The 17,070-nt window shown below is 42.2% G+C and overlaps 1 pseudogene; it reads right to left on the bottom strand.

Annotated features, from left to right (window-relative positions):
• Positions 1-888: 888 nt before the first annotated feature.
• LOC142433394 (vacuolar protein-sorting-associated protein 36 pseudogene) lies at positions 889-2,058 on the bottom strand (annotated as a pseudogene).
• Between the last annotated feature and the right edge of the window lie 15,012 nt (positions 2,059-17,070).

Here is a 17,070-nt window from a genome sequence, read left to right as displayed (position 1 = left end):
CCAGCAGTGGATGAGAGTTCCTATCTCACCACAGCCCCTCCAGCACTTGTTGCTTTCTGATTTTTTGAATTGGGCTATCTTTGAGGGTGTTAGGGGGTATCACAGTTATTTTAATTTGCATTTCTCTTATGGCTAATAATCAGGAACATTTTCTCATGTTTATTGGCCATTCAGATTTCTGCCCTTGTGAAACTTCTATTCATCCTTTACCTGCCACCTTAGTGGGCAATTAGTTTTTGTCATTTTGGAAGATAGCAGAGTATTGTAGATTTTAGTAATAGGGTCTTCATCTGATGTGTCATTGCTGAAGATATTTTCCCCATCAGTGCACTCTCTTATTATTCTCTTGTTGAATTATTTCGATGTACACAGGTGTTTTATCTTCAATATGTGCCTCATCTGTATTTTTGTCCTTCCCTATTTCTGATACCCCATGTATTCCCTGTACCAAAGTTCTCAGGTTTGCCCCAATTCCTTCATTGATGAAATGCTTCATTTATAATTCACAGGATTTTAGTCATCATAAAGCAATGACCTAACTTGCTCAAACATGCAGCTTCCCACCCCCACCCTCTGAGCTACATTCCCTTCTTTGAAAAAGGTTAGATTTGAGGATCATGTTAAAATACACCATATTGTAAGTTAAATATCGGTTCTACACATCATGATTTCAAATTTACCCTGGCATTCATTTTTCTGTGTTTTCTATGTTTATACTTAGTAAGCTTCCTGGATCATAATATTTAGAGAGAAATTTTATTAGAGTTTTATATTACATTGCAAAAGCCCAATAAATTCTGCTTCTCAAAGATTATCTCTTTGCTCAATGCCATATAACTTCTATATAATATAAATCTAGGGATGAGAGACATTTCAAATACAAAACCCTTAGCTCTGTGTCATAAAGAAATTGGGATAAAATCACAACCCTGCCACTGAATCATCTGTACAAAGGCAACCCATCTTCTTAGCAAGAAGCAACCTTTCTTGGCCAGGAGGATAGACATTCCTACAAGCTTGGAAAACTCTTGAAGATCCCTTTTCTGAAACTGAAACTGTCTCCAGGATGAGGCCACCATTTCTTCTTCCTTGTCTGAACCTCAATCACTATAATGCCACTGTGAAAGACTTGGAGCCTGAGAGGTAATTTCTCCACATTCAAGCATTTTGCACACATTCACTAAATCTTTGGGTGAGAGCAACTTCATCCCTCAAGTGTGGTTTACTAAGCAGTACACATCTTTCAGTTTTGCACCCTTGTTCCTCTAAAGGTGCCTGGAATATTTCAGCCAGCTGTTTGACCAACTGCATGTGATACTGTGTGCCTGAGCCATTGGCTTCCCGGTTAACCGAGTTAGCTAATACCATGGTCAGCAAGTACAATTTAAACAAGATGGTCTTATCTTCTGCAATGTCACCTTGTTTGTCTTTCATTTTATTAGCAATCGATTTAGATAACTCCACCATTTCCTTAGCTTTCATCAGGACCTTGCTGAGGTCCTCAAAGGACTCAGAAATGTTTTCTATCAGTTTTCCTTTTTCTTCCAGTTTCCTTTCATTGATTACTATTCCTACAGCCCTTATTTTTCATGGGTGAGGTCTTTTATTTATTTGTAATGACTGGAAACTGCATATTCTCCGATCTTCTCTGGGTCAGTTCCTCCAATAAGCACCTATAAAACTCAATAAGACCATGTTCTTTGAAGGAGAGTTGGCTATAGGAATTCTTAGTTCTCTGGAATGGGCCAAGTTAGTTGTTAGGAAGAGCTGGGTGAAGATGAACCACTATTTTGGCACTTTTCCTAATTCCAGCCTTCACCGTCTTCACTGAAGACAATTTGAGAAAGAGTAATAGTATTCATGATTTTTCTGATCTCTCCCAATCAGTCAGTGTATACTAAGAAAGAGGTCATCAGCATCAAATTCTACATTTTCCTTGCCATTGTAAGTGTGCACCCCATGCTGCTCAATCACCAGGGTCTTATTGATCCCCAGGAGGCTGTTGATCCACAAGAGCCTGGTCCATGGCCACCAGGCTGACCTCCACTGCTTTCCCATGTCAGTGTTCCCAGGTCACAAGTGGTGCAGCAGGCAGCCTGCTGACCAGTGACTCTCTATTCCTCCCATCTTCTTTTGATGTTTCCTGTGTTAGGCAGGGTCCTCTAGAGAAACAAAACCAGGGAACTTATTATATGTAAAATGATAGGTTTATACAGAGAGAAAGAATATAATGGCTAATTAGTCCACAGAGCAGTACAGAGGGCTCAGTTCAACTCACTTTCATGACACAGTTAATATACTGAAGGTCCTTCAATTCAGGTGGGCTGCCAGGCCAAAGTCAAGGAAGTAGACAGCAGAGTCTTCCCTCAGGCAAGACAAGCAAAGTTGGCCTGCAGGGTGGGGCACCAAAAGTCAGTAGCTCAGTAGCCTAGTAAAGTGCCCCCACCACCACTACCAATGGGATCTCAAAATCAAGCAATGTATGGCAACAGGATCCACCAGCTCAGGCTCCATCCATGAGCTTGGTGAAGCAGGTCTCAAAGGAGCCTCCAGCTCTAGTGGGTAGGCTCAGCCCACAGGTAGTGCAGCACACTGTTGAGGCAACCAACTAGCTCAAGCAGCAAATTGCTGGCCTGATCACCAGGGAGGAAGAGAGACGGGGTGCCAGCAGTGCAAAGGATTTACCTCAGTCTCCCTTCAACTCAAGCTGCAACCTGATTAAACTCTGCCCACATGTTCCTATGGAGGTCCATCTGGTACAAAATACTTATCACACTTCTTGTATCATTCAATAGAGAACTCCAGTAGCATAGTGATTACATTTGCATTGCTAACATCAAGGTCAGCAGTTTGAAGCTCCACAGGGGAAAGACAAGGCTTTCTATTCCTGTAAAGTTATAGTCTTAGAAACTCAGAAGTAGTTCTACCCCGTCTTACAGGGTTGCTATGAGTTGGCATTGACTTAATGGCAGGGAGATTAGTTGGGTTTTTAAAATCGTTTTATAATAGGGGCTCATACAACCCTTATCACAATCCAAACATATGTCAATTGTGTGAAGCACAATTGTACATTCATTGTCTTCATCATTCTCAAAACATTTGCTCTTCCCTTAAGCCCCTGGCATCAGCTTCTCATTTTTTCCCCCTCATAGGTGTTTAGTTTTTTGGTGGTTTTTCTTTCCTTTTTTTTGGTATCATTTAATAATTTTCCCATAGAATCCTTCAATATTGCTGCTTGAGACTTGAATATTTATTTGGTTATTTTAGCTTGAGGAATGCTAGCATGTTCTGCCCTTTTTTCATATTAAACTGCCCTTTTTTACTACATATCATTTAACATCTGTATCTTTTTATTTTAATTTGTTTTTAATCATAAAAACAACTGATGCTTACGTAAAAATAGTTAAATGATAATGATCGATAAAAATAAAGACTCCTAAAGGTGGTACAAGATTACAACATCATCAGGTATATCACCATCACTTGTATAACAAACACATAAGCAAACAAGTAAATTGGATATATGCGATGACAATGTTAGAACCCTGATCAGCAAACACAACATGGAAGAACTTGACTCCATGTCAAACAGAAGGAGAAGAAACTGCACAAAAACAAAAGACACTGAGAATTATTGATCTTGAGCACCCTACCAGGAGGACCTACACAGCACAGTCATATTGAGATAAAGCAAATATCATTTATTGTTCACGAATCAGACTCCTAGTGCTCAACCTCTGTGCCTGGAGTTGTGTGAACTCTGTCTCATTGACCAGTAGAACACACAGTACCAATCACTGGTTACCTCTACTCTACGTGGGCAAGAACTCCATCTATAACCAGCCACCCTGCCACCACTTGCCATTTGGGCTTGAAACAATTTTTCTGGAATAAGTGTCCTGACTTCAGCCACCCTCTGACCTGGCATGAACTACTACTTCCAGAGCAGGTGCCTTGACCCAGGACAACATGTATGATGGCAGAAACTTCACCTAGATTGTGAGTCTTACCTCCTCACACAACCCCCGCCTTCCATGAGCTTCTTGGCTGGCAGAGGTTCTGATAAATATCAGATGCCTTGCCCTCCACAGTTTTCTTCTCTGATTCCTGTCTCTGCCCTAATTTGCTCCTTTCTTTGGTTAGTTGTTTTATTTTCTTTCCCAGCCTTTCCCCCCACCCCAACTTTTTTTTTTTTTACTATCAGTTTGCCCTTTTTCATTCTTCTAAATTTCTTTTATTTTTCCTCTTGCTTTCATTTATTAGGTTTCTTCCTTCATAATTAGCCACCTCCTATCCTTAATTGTTTTTTAAATCATTTTATTGGGGGCTTATACAGATCTTATCATAATCCATACATAAATCTATAGTGTCAATCACATTTGTACTTATGTTGCCCACATCATTTTCAAAACATTTTCTTTCTACTTGAACCCTTGGTATCAGCTCATTTTCCCCCTTCCCCACCCTCCCTCCCTCATGAAGCCTTGATTATTTATCATTTTTTTTCACTGACTGATGTCTCCCTTCACCCACTTTCTATTTCTGTCCCTCTGGGAGGGGGTTATATATAGATCATTGTAATCAGTTTCCCCTTTCTCCCCCCACCTTTCCTTTACCCTCATGGTATCGCTACTTTCATTATTGGACCTGAGGGGTTTATCTGTCCTGGATTCCCTGTGTTTCCAGGGTGGATTTATTTTTGGCTATTTATTTATTTTAAAAATCATTTTATTGGGGGGCTTGTACAACTCATCATAATCCATACATCTGTTGTGTCAAGCACATCTATACATTTGTTGTCATCATCATTCTCAAAACATTATCTTTCTACTTGAACCCTTGGTATCAGCTCCTCATTATTTTCCCTTCCATTCCCCACCCTCCATCCCTCATGAACACTTGATAATTTATAAATTATTATTTTTTTCATGTCTTACACTGTCTGATGTCTCCCTTCACCCACTTTTCAGTTGCCCGTCCCCCAGGGAGGCAGTTATATGTAGATCATTGTGATCGGTTCGCCCTTTCTACCCCACTTTTCCCTTCCCCTCTTGGTATCACTACTGTCATTATTAGTCCTGAGGGGCTTATCTGTCCTGAATTCCCTGTGTTTCCAGCTCTTATCTGTACCTGAGTATATGCTCTGGTCTAGCCGGATCTGTAAGGTAGATTTGGGATCATGATAATGGGGGGAGAAATCATTAAAGAACTACAGGAAAGTTGTATTTTTCATCAGTGTTATACTGCACCCTGACTTGCTTATTTCTTCTTTGTGACCCTTCTGTAAGGGAGTATCAAATTCTCTACAGATTGACTTTGGTCTCCACTTCACACTCCCCCTTATTCACATTGATATGATTTTTTGTTCTGAATCTTTGATGCCTGATACCTGATCCAACTGACACCTCATGATCACACAGGCTGGTGTGCATCTTCCATGTGGGCTTTGTTGCTTCTCAGCTCGATGGCCGCTTGTTTAACGTCAAGCCTTTAAGACCCCAGCTTTTGATAGCCGGGCACCATCAGCTTTCTTCACCACATTTTCTTATGCACCCATTTTGTCATCAGTGATCATGTCGGGAAGGTGAGCGTCACAGAATGCCAGATTATTAGAACAAAGTGTTCTTGCATTGAGGGAGTACTTGAGTAGAGGCCCAATGTCCATTTGCTACCTTAATACTTAACATATAAATATATGTGCATGGATCTATTTCCATATTGTTATATATAAATATATTTACATATGTGCATGCCTGTATTTAGACCTCTATAAATGTCTTTTGCCTCCTAGTTCTTTCCTCTGTTTCATTTTACTTTCTTTCCTCTTGTCCCACTATCAAGTTTGGCCTTCATTAGAGTTTCAGTAATTCCTCTCGGTTACATTGCCCTTGATCTAGCCCCACCAGGCTACTATACCCTTCTCGCCATCAATTTTAGATCACTTGTTGTCCCCTTGTCCATCCTTAGTTTTGATTACTATACTTTCTTTCCTTGATTAAACTTTCATTTTTTCCTTCTGTTGATAACTGATTTCCTCTGCTTGTTTTCATTTTTTACATTTATATTTTCTTTTTGTGTTCTATTCTCTTTTTGTTTCATTTTGTGTTTCTTGTCCCACCTGATGGGAAACATCAACAGTGCCCACACAGCCCAACCTCACTCATAACTCTTGCAGCCACACCTTCTGGTTGAGAGCCACTATCTACTCCTGTACCACGTGATCATCAATATAGCAGCCAACACCAGTCAAACCTGACCTCAACTGTGCTACAGTAAACAGATAATTGTTCCCACACTTATATACTTTATCACACCCACCATGAGACAGGTGGTGAGTTGCCTAAGAGCACACCAACGTACAATCATCCATTATCAAAAAACCACCACAATTCCTTTGAGACAATACACATTTCCAGTTCACATGAAGAAACAAAACATAGTAGCTCAAACAAGTGATCAAAACAGACCTTTCTGAGAAATCAGTAGAATTGAAACTACTTGAAAAGGAAAATCATCAGCTAGATCTGAACCCAGAAAAAATACTTCTCAAAAGATGTCTAAAACGTGGAAAACAGAACAAAAGATGTAAATCTGTAAATGACAAAAAGCAAAAGAGGGGGAATAATTGATACTCATATGGAGAGAAAGTCAAGGCATTAAAAACAAACAACAGAATGCTTTATTTAAATAAGAAACTGCATTAAACATGGATAAATAACGGTAAAATTCAAGGTAACTACAAGTAAAGATAACAAAACTACACATCAAAAGAAAAATAGTAAAGACTCGGGAGACACAAAATCAACAAAAAAAGAAAATGAAAACAGCAACAACAGCAAAAAAGAAAACAACAGCAACAAAAAACCCATCTCAGCTCCAAAATTTAAATAAATCAAAGAAACACACAGACAAATCAAAACAAAATGAGAGCACTAAATTCATACCTATAAATAATGACACTGGATGGAAATGGCTTAAATGCACCAGTAAAGAAAATAAATATTTTTAAAACGCATAATGTATCAATATCTACAAGGGACACTCAATAGACACAAAGACATTAACTAAAACTCAAAGTAAATAAAAATATATCAAGTATACAATAATACAACAGTAGAATAATACAAAATAATACAAAACATTATTAATCTCTGATAAAATAGACTTTAACTAGTGGTCAGATTCATCCCGTTGCACCAGTTAGGCAGAACCAATACTTACTTTTTTGGTGAGTGGCACCTTTTTTGTTTTAAATCATATTATTTGGGGGCTCTTACAGCTCTTCTAACAATCCATACATTTATTTTGTCAAGCACATTTGTACATATGTTGTTATCATCCTAAGGTGGATGGCTTCACAGTAACCCAATGTGGAAATCACAAGTTTACTTCCCTTACCCTTTTTGAATGTTCATCTGCACAACAGCATATTCTAAGTGCCTGGATCAGAGTTCATTCCATCTATGGGTATAAAAAATTAGAACCATTTTTGTAATGTTTCTTTATTCATTTCATAAGATGTGTTATATTTTTTATGAAAATACTACATTATTTTCCCTTGTGTTTGTTACTTCTGTAAACAAACATAGAGAAATATGACCAAACCAGAGGGTGACACACAATCTTTCGTTTAAGATTTGTGATATGCCCCAAATTCCTACAAGTTATTATTAGTGAATTATGTGATTCCTGAAAGGGTTCAAAGAGCTAAAAATATTATCACCATAACATTTTCCAGTTCACCAGAATCAGAAGGGTATTTTTATAAGGATCATTAGAATATTTTCAGAAAAGAGAAGTCACTGAACTGTTTTGGATATATCAAATACAATGACTCTAAAGGAATAGGATCCTCCGCCTACAGTGAAAAGATGGTCCGAGATAAATCTCACAGTCGATGATGTTAAGAAAAAAGCTATGAATATTTCAAGACAGAATGCCAATACAAGAGATAAGGCTCGTGACACACTGAACCCAGGAACAGGAATGGTAATGCCAATATGAAAAGGGTAGGGGCAGGGGGCAGAAGAGGAGAGGAAGGGGGTACCGATAGCAATGAATGGCACGTACCCACACACACTCCTCCGAGGAGCAAACAACAGAAACCAGAGGGGAAGGGAGATAACAGTTGGTGCGAAATATGAAAATAGTAACAATCTATAATCTATCAAGAGGCCACGAGGTTGGTGTGGGAGGAGGATGGAGAAAAAGAGGAGCTGATCCCAAGGGCTCAATAGAAAGTAAATGTCCAGAAAAGAACAATAGCAATATATGTACAAATATGTGTGATACAATTGCTGCATGAATTGTAACAAGAGTTGTAAATACTCGCAATAAAATGATATCAAAAGAAAAACGAAGAATGCCAATCAAGAAACAATAGGGGGAGATAAGAAGCAATAGGGAAATTTCTTAAATAGCAGTTTTATTGTTTTAAGTCATAAATTAATATTTTAAATCTCATAACTCAACCGAGTTATAGTTGTAGTTCTTATTAAAGTAGTAATTGTAGGTACCTATAAGGCATATAATTTTTATATATATATATATATATTGGTCATTACAACCGTGAGCCTACTGTTAATTATTTAAAACTCACCATTAAACCAGCCATGAATTTAAGAGTGAAGGACCATGATCCGGGAGCCCACAGGCTTTGGGCATATCCACAGAGGAGGTCTCAAGATGGAAGGTGTCAGGAGCCCCTGTGCCTCATGGCTCTGATGTCTGTTGAGGGACCAGGACCAGGGAAGATGGGCGCAGTGGAGGGGCGGATGTGCATTAGGTGAAGATGGCACTGAACTGAGGATGTTTGGGGGTGTCTGAGCGGTGGGGGCAGCTGGAACTGCAGACAGAGCACAGCCTTGAAAGCCTGGGGGAGCTCAGTGGGAGAGGGCGGGGCGTGGGGGTGGGGCACGTCCCAGCACTTGGCCTGAGCGCCACTGTGCTTGCCCACGTGTGCGCCCTCTGTGCTGAGCACTGGTTGTGCCATTGTGATGCTGTGCCCGCCTCAGAGGGGGGCCTCCAAACCCTCAGCTCTCAGGGTCTCAGATTCAGCTGGTCACTGTAGACTGCAGGGCTCAGAGCTCCTAAGAGAGGGCGTGTCAGCGACAGAGAGTGGAGGGTCCCGGAGGTTTGTGCCTTCCAAGGAGGCAAGTCTTCCCACGTGGTCCGTCTCCCAGGCAAGAGCACCTCCAGAGCCCCTGGGGAATGGTGGCCCCCAGGGAGGCACGGCGGTGGGGCTGTGGAAGAGAAAGGTGCATTGGAAGGTGGGGGGCCGATCTTGGGAGCTCTAGGGGAAGTTTCTAAGACTCAAGGCACCTGGTTCCGCCCACAGAGCCCCAGTTCCAGAGTCTTGGTGGGGGGGGGGGGGGGGAGGGCCTGGGCAGGGGAGCAGGCTGGTTCTCAGCACAATCTCTTCATCCTGGAGCCCCCAATTGTGAAACCAGGTTGCCTTAGGAAAGACTCTGGTCTCTGGTGAAGTAGGTGAGGGTCAGTCTCAGACTAAATCGGCGGTGAAAGAAATAAAGGGATGTGCAGACAGCCTTTTTGCATGGGATTGGACAGCAGGCAGTGATTCCTTAGGATTCCTTTTTGAAATAGTCGCCGATACAAAAAGGGTAGAGTCACTCATTGTCCCTAGAAAGCGTTTCAGAACATTTACTGTTTCTTCTCTTGGTGTACCATTTCCTACTTTTAGCAAGTATGCCTGACAAGAGAGGCCAAGACCGAGGCCAAGGAAAACCCGGAAAGGGTCAGAGAGGCGCTCACCCTGAAGCTGGGCGTGTGAGTGACTTTACCATCATATCTACATTGGTAAACGTCTGTATGGGGGGAGGGGGCAGGGCGAGGAACCCAAATCTGTTCAGCCATTCATTGTTGTGTAAAGAACCTTCATGCCAAACATGAATGCAGACTAAAGCTTAGTGAGGACGCTGTACTTTAAGGAGAATGGTGTTCAGATGTGGCCTGGACATGGATGTCGCGTCCTTGGAAATAGCCCCTGTGACGTCACCATCATGATTCTTTGTGAATTAGGAAGAGCATTTACAGAGAAGAATATGGGAGAAAAACTTTTATTTCTTTGTGATCTTCAGTTAGTATGTGCCTTCCATTCCCATCATGACTTATGGCTATACTCCTTCTTTGTACTCCCAAGACCCAGCAACCCACCAGGGACCCACGCCCACATGAAGAGCCTTATCCTGTGACACAGCGATGGATTTCCGGCCCATGTTCAGGTGAAGGTGAAGGTGAAGGGGGGTGGCAGGAGAAAGGAACATTTGAGATCTCAACTATTAGGTTCTAAGGAGTAGCAGGGAGTAAATGAAAGCATTTTCTGAAAATTTACTGAAATTCACTCGGTAAGGCAAGAGGGTAGCATTGGTGTCTGCGTACATACAGTTGGACAGTATGAGGCGTTTTTCCATGTTTAACATTTGACCAATCTTATCGTGTACGGCTTCTTTGGAAAATACTGCCCTTGCCTACGCTCTTCAGTAACCAAAGGAACTACATGAAATTCATGCGTGAACTCAGACACTCTTTCCCTCGTGGAAACTGGTCTCCTGAAACCACTCATTGCATCAAGGTTGAGCATATCGAGAAAGTTATACCAAAGGTGAACATGGTGAGAGAACTTTTGTTTCACAGAGAAGTCATTTTAATGTAAATCTTTTCATAGTAATAAAGGCTTCTATATATAGATAGATAGATAGATAGATAGATAGATATTAGAAGATTAATCTAGTTCAGTTTTTGTTTAATGTTTTACTTGGAAAAGAATTTCAAATTATAGAAAAGTTAAAGCTACTACTGAGAGAACTTTACCGGTGCAGATAAAGTTTACCTTGATTTACAAAATCAGTTTTACCACATTTGCTTTAATTTTCTCCTCCCAAATACTATTAACAGAAATATTTGTATGGCAAAACCATGTGAGAGTTTCACACATCATAATGTACTTCGGTATATATTTGCTAAACACGAGAATATTGTCTTATGTAAACCCAGGTACAATGTCCACCTGCAGGAAATCGACTATCGAGAAACTATTTTGTTCCCTACAGTGTTTCCCAGTTTCATCACTTGTCTCAATAGTATCGTTTATGGCACATTTTATTTGTTATTGAGGATCGAATCAGATACCACTTATGATTTTATGTCCATTTGATCCATTAATCTGGGAATTTTCCTTTGTGATTCATGACAATCACATAGCATGGTTTGAGAATTAAAAAAAGATGTTTTGCACAATATTCTTCAATTTGCATCTGCATCATATAATCTACAGAGACCTTGACACTCATTTTGTGGTGTATAGAGATTCCTAGGGACGTAACAGAAATGTGAACGATAGCTGCCTTGATCTCTATTCACAGAAATTCATGTAAAGACATAACTGATTTGGTGATATAAATGCAATAACAACAGTATATCTAGGTTATAAAGTGACAACTGAGTTGTCTTTTTAAAAAAAAGTTGTCCTGAATAGTCTTAGGAAAAGAAAAACTTCATAGAGGATGTAATATTGGAGAAGCTAACTCCCCTGTGTATTCCTACGTGGACCTCCAAGAAGCCCTGGTGACGTTGTGGTTGCACTTTGGGTTCCTAACCGCCAGTGTCACAGTTCAAAACCGCCAACCTGTCCTGATAAAGACGAGGCTTTCTACTGCCCTAAAGACTAACAGTCTTGGCAAACCGTGGGGCAGTTCTGTCCTGTCCTGTCAGGGCGCCCTATGGGTAGGATTGACTCAATAGCTTTCAGTGAGTGAACCTACACAGCTTCATTGAACACTACCAATTTATGCCTGATTGCTTACGGTACTAACTGTTTATTTATAGCCTGGGCTACACGGGATTGCGGCCGGCTGGCAGTGATTAGGGAGGAGCCCGAAGGTGCTGAAGCACAAGGTCCTCCCGGGAAGGACCAGAATGCCACTGCTCGGTAACCGCGAAGCAAGTATGTTATCATTCTCTGTCATTCCCGAGGCAGGCGGGTCCTCCATGAAGAATGCAAGTTTCTGTGCTGCTGTTTTCTACAATACTGCATTTCAGCATCACATTTCACAGACGGGTATTATTTTAAAGGTACTTCAGGTGCCAACTATTTGAATCAAAGGCAATGTCAAGGATAAAAGTAAATTAGGCCCAAAGCCATGTTGATGAATTCTAAAACATGAACGCCCTATATTTCTTTGGGACCTAGGTGTTTTTAAATAAAAGGCAATACATAGGCGTTATTTATCAGACTATCTGAACAGCACACGAGTATTGGGTTTCTTTTTCCCGAACCGTTTGTCAAAACACAAAATAAAGCTTCTCCAGGCTGGTGTTTAATGTTGAGACAGTCTGTGAGAAGTGCTATCATTTCCCTTCTCATTGTCATTCTATCCATGAGCAGGAGGTAAGAGGTCGACATAGTGTCAACAGCTTCTATTTAACTAACAACTTACAGCTGTGCCTTTGAACCCTCCCAACAGTACTGCCTCAGAAAGGTCTGGCAGTCTGCTTTCATAAAGATTGCAGCCTAGACAAGCATAGGGAGCATTTGTACTTCTAATAGATGGGATCGCCACGAAGGGAATATTGGCTTAATGGCAAGGGATTTTTATGGTCATACTGGCTTCAAAGTGGTGTGACCCATGATATTTTTATTGTTCTAACTGAAACTTTTTTCAGCATGAAACGGATTGATAGGAAGACTTATATATATACCGGGACAAAAGATGCAAACAGGGCTGATGCTTACTTGATTTAACCTAGGCTCCATGAAGCTTAAACTATGTCAGTAAAATAGTTTTGCACGTTTGCACAAAGAAGACATTCTATTTACTTAACCATTTCTGCATGTTACCCTAATATGTTAAGACATAATTACAAACTATTTCATGTCAATAATTCTTCATTGCAATTAGTTTGTTCCTTTGGGTGTTTTTTTGCAATGAAAATCATGGCCTATTTTTATACTCTTCCTCAAATTTTATTTAAATCATCTCAAAGAATTTAACTTCTGTGCTTAAGTCTCTTTACTTCTTCATAACCCAAGTAAAGGAGCGTGTCTTTAAATATATGGCCATAGGCCTGAAAATGTGCCCTAGATTAGTAGTCTGTGCAAGGGTTAGCAATTCTCATTGATCTGCATTGTACAGAATCAAGTTCGTCGGGCCCTTTGTGTAACTTTCTAATTGCTTCAGTAAATTTTTGACAAGTAAGTTTTGACGCCAACTCTTCTGCTTGTCTTACAGGGAATGGAAGAGAATCATAACAGAAGAACACAGGCAGAAGGCATAGGAAATTTGTCTCCTTAAGTTCAATAAAGGGTTACCTGTTCGAAGGACACACGCACCTCCTTTGTGAATTCTATTCCTAGGAATTTGATATGAAGGCAAATGCTATAAAGTTTTAAGAGGATGGCAGTCTATTTAGAGTTGGCGCATTGAAGTGATAATTGTTTGGATTCATGGATTTTGTATCTGGCAACCTTCTTGGACATGATCATTGTAATTGTTTCGTCAAGCTGTTAGATTTTCTCCATACATAATTAAATAACACAAATATAGCTTTGTTTTCTCATTTTGGATCTTTATGTATTTAGTTTCCTGCCCTTGCCCTATGACGCTGCGCTGATAACCCAAGATTGTACGTATTTATACAGGGTTCTCCACAGAAACAAAAGCTGGGCAATATGTATTTTACATATATGGATATACCATATATACTTGTGTATGAGCCACGTTTTCCAGCACATATTTAATGCAGTTTTTGTGGTGAAATTAGGTGCCTGATATTTGGGTCGGCTTAGACTCGAGTATATATGGCAGAAGATATATACAACATAAGAAATAAGCAGCTCATTAGTCCACAGACTATACAAGTGGCTCAGTTCCACTCCCTCCTGTGAGACAGTTCATACACTGGCAGTCCTTCAACTCACGGGGGCTGCTGGGTGCAAGGGAAGGAAGCAGACAGCGGAGTCTTCTGTGGAGCAATACAGGGAGCGCGGCCATGCACAGCAAACAGCAGAGCAGGTCACCAACAGTCAGCCAGATGACAGGTTTCCAACATCCCCGGTTAAGTGATGTATGCACCAGCAGTGTGGCGAAGCGGTGCTTGAAGGAACCTCCAACTATAGTGACACAGTCCCTGGTTGTGTGTCCCAAAAGGCAGTGTAGCTCACAAGTTGAGTCAAGGAACTAGTTAAGGTAACCACTCAATGGTACGATCATCAGCGAGCAAGAGATACACATGCGAAACTCACCGAGCCATTTATCTCCTTGACCTTCAATTAAATTGCAACCTTATCAATCCCACATATGTTCATTGGCCAGGTTGGCAAAATAAACACACCCATCACACATGGTAAATAGAAGTGATAATATATTCCTGAGGTCCATCACACTGATGTACACTCCGGTTTTAAAATACATGCATCTAGACCACAGTCCTCTCCCTATGCAGGCCAGGAGAACTCTGTTGTCATAAACGTGCAGCACAGAAGTATGAGCTGGGCAGTGCGAGCTAAGACAAGACAAGTCAGCACCAGGAGTCTGGGGGCCGCACTGCGTATAGACCAGAGGAAACCTCAAACATTGATGGTTTCCTCTAAACTGTGTACATGCCCGTCCAGGGCTGTCATCCCAACCACCAGCACCCACAACGCCGCCTAATCATGCCCAGCCACATCCAAGACCTGAGCCGCTTATTCTGAGTTCTCCCTTCATGGGCTCCATGGTGCGACTGGCCAGTGCCCCCTATCTCTCACAAGCTGATTTCTATGAAGTACCTCAGACCCACCCCTGCTACACCCTGGCAACTCCACAGACCAAACCTGCTGGCCTTTCATTCACACGTGCTGCCCAACCCTCGGATTCTGCTAGGGCTTCACGGTCATGGGATCCTATGCTTGAGCATGGGTTGATGACACGTCCTAGGGGAGGGCCAGCTTAAAGGATGGTTTGCTGGGGCTTGTCCTGCCCGCTTGCATTGGAAATAAGAGTGGGCTTAACGCCCACTCCCCACGTTATTCAGCAACATCTGCAGGGTCAGAAGACTGCCTGACAAAGCCTCAACCCACCCTCAGCATTGCCATTGGGAGGAGGGGACCATGGGCAGACACAGACTCTGCAGAACATTCGTAAGCTTGGCAAAGGGATTCCCCTTTGCAGGCCTAGCAGCCCTGGCATCCCTGGCCCTCAAGGACTGGAGTCTCAGCCTGCCCCGGTCAGAGCTGGGGCTCCATCCTCTAAGTGATGGGGAGAGTTTGAATGGGAAATCACACTGGGACAGGGCTGGGACCGTCTCCAGGGCAGTAATCATAGTCCCTCTGCTCTCCTGACTGTGTTTCTAAGAACCGAGCCTCTGAGTTGACGTTTCACCACCTCGCAAATGCCCTGGAGTTGGGAACCTCAGGGTCCCCACCCCGCAGTGCTGAGGAAAGGCAGCATGGATGAAGGGAAGGATGACAAATGAGGCCTACCATCGTGGGTGGACTGCCTTCTACTCCAGGAATTCGACGTGTGGGCTCTTCAAGGGGACCTCTTCCCTTGCAGACAATGGAGGAGTAACTCCCAAGTGCACTGGCTGTGAGTGCAAAGAGCTCCGGGTGCCTCTGGGCTCTATTTCAAACTGCACTCCCTTTCCCATGGAAATGATACTCTTTGAGACCCTGCCTTTTGTCCCTTTATATTTCAGGGAATTCCTGCCTTGCAGGGCTTCCATAGAAATTACAAACAATATATGACCGATCAAAGTAAACAATTAATATTTCTATGAAGTAGCCCCAGTGATGATGGTGGTGTTGATGCTTGTGGTATCAATTGTTGCCCCAAGGTCAGCAGTTTCAAACCACCAGCAGCTCCCCCATAATGCTCTCAGGTTAAGGGTGAAGGAAGAATGGCAAGGACTGAATTATTTGTTGGACGGAGGTTAGCAGTGTCATAAAACAAACAAAAGGAAAGTCATACTAAAACCCAGCACCATCATGTAAACTAGGACATGTCGTACCTGAAAGTCACGGGCCAGACTTTGCTTGTTGTGCACTAATGCAGGAGGTGGCCCAGGAAGGTTATTGACACTGGACCAATCAGGGTTCCATTGAGAATGGAAACCCTCCTAGAGAAATGACCTCGCCTTCCCTCTATCTTCTCCACTATATCCTGGAGAGACTTGATCCTGCTGCCAGTAACAAGGTCTGGGAAACAGCAGGCAGCCATTCCAAGAGATAAGAGTTGTGGGAGCAGAAAAGGTCTCATAAGGTATTAGACGTGGCTGACCCTCATTGGGGAAACCAATGAAGAATTGCACTGTCTTTACATTGGACTTGATATCGACTACAAATAAGAAATGAAAGCAGGAACTTTGGTTCAAAAGACTGGTAATGTTTGTGTGTGTGTGTGTGTGTGTGTGTGTGTGTGTACGTGAGCATGAATGTGCACCTGCGCCGATGCTTGTTTGCGGTTGTAGGCATGTGTGTGCTTGTGTGTGTGGTGGGTGATCAGGGAAAGCTACGTCGTAACCTGAGGGCACCTGCCTATCTTGGTTTTCCCCAAACACAAGCAATGGCTGTTCCTTTGACTTCCTCTCCTCTCACCTTTCACAGCTGGGCACCAGGCTGTCCTTTGGGCTGCATCACATCCATAGACCCCCACCCCGAGAGGGCAGCTTATCTGCTGCGCTACCCTGGAACAACCATGTGTCTTCACCAAGCCTCAGAAAGATGATCCGCTGGCAGGAAAACAGAGCATGGTCGCCATCTGAGAGGAGATCCCTTGGTGCTGAGGAAATTCGGGTGAACTTTTCCTAAGCCTGCCCCTTCTTTGGGGACCATGCTCTACGCACACAATGCAGCACTTCCGGCTCTTTCACACGCATAAAATAATAAGACAGACACCACCATGACAGCAAACATCATTCAGTACAGGTTTGGAGAGAGAGCCATATTTCACTCTCACGTGTGCCAGTAAATTCATGGCCTTGCTACTATAAAGTCACCTCTCTAGGAAGACTCTGGAGCAAGAGGGGACTTGCTATTCCCATAACGAGCTACAGTCTCAGAAACTCACAGGAGTA

Source organism: Tenrec ecaudatus, chromosome X (genome assembly GCF_050624435.1).
Source record: "Tenrec ecaudatus isolate mTenEca1 chromosome X, mTenEca1.hap1, whole genome shotgun sequence".
In the NCBI taxonomy this organism is placed as follows: Eukaryota; Metazoa; Chordata; class Mammalia; order Afrosoricida; family Tenrecidae; genus Tenrec; species Tenrec ecaudatus.
This window is presented reverse-complemented; position numbering and strand designations above follow the sequence as displayed.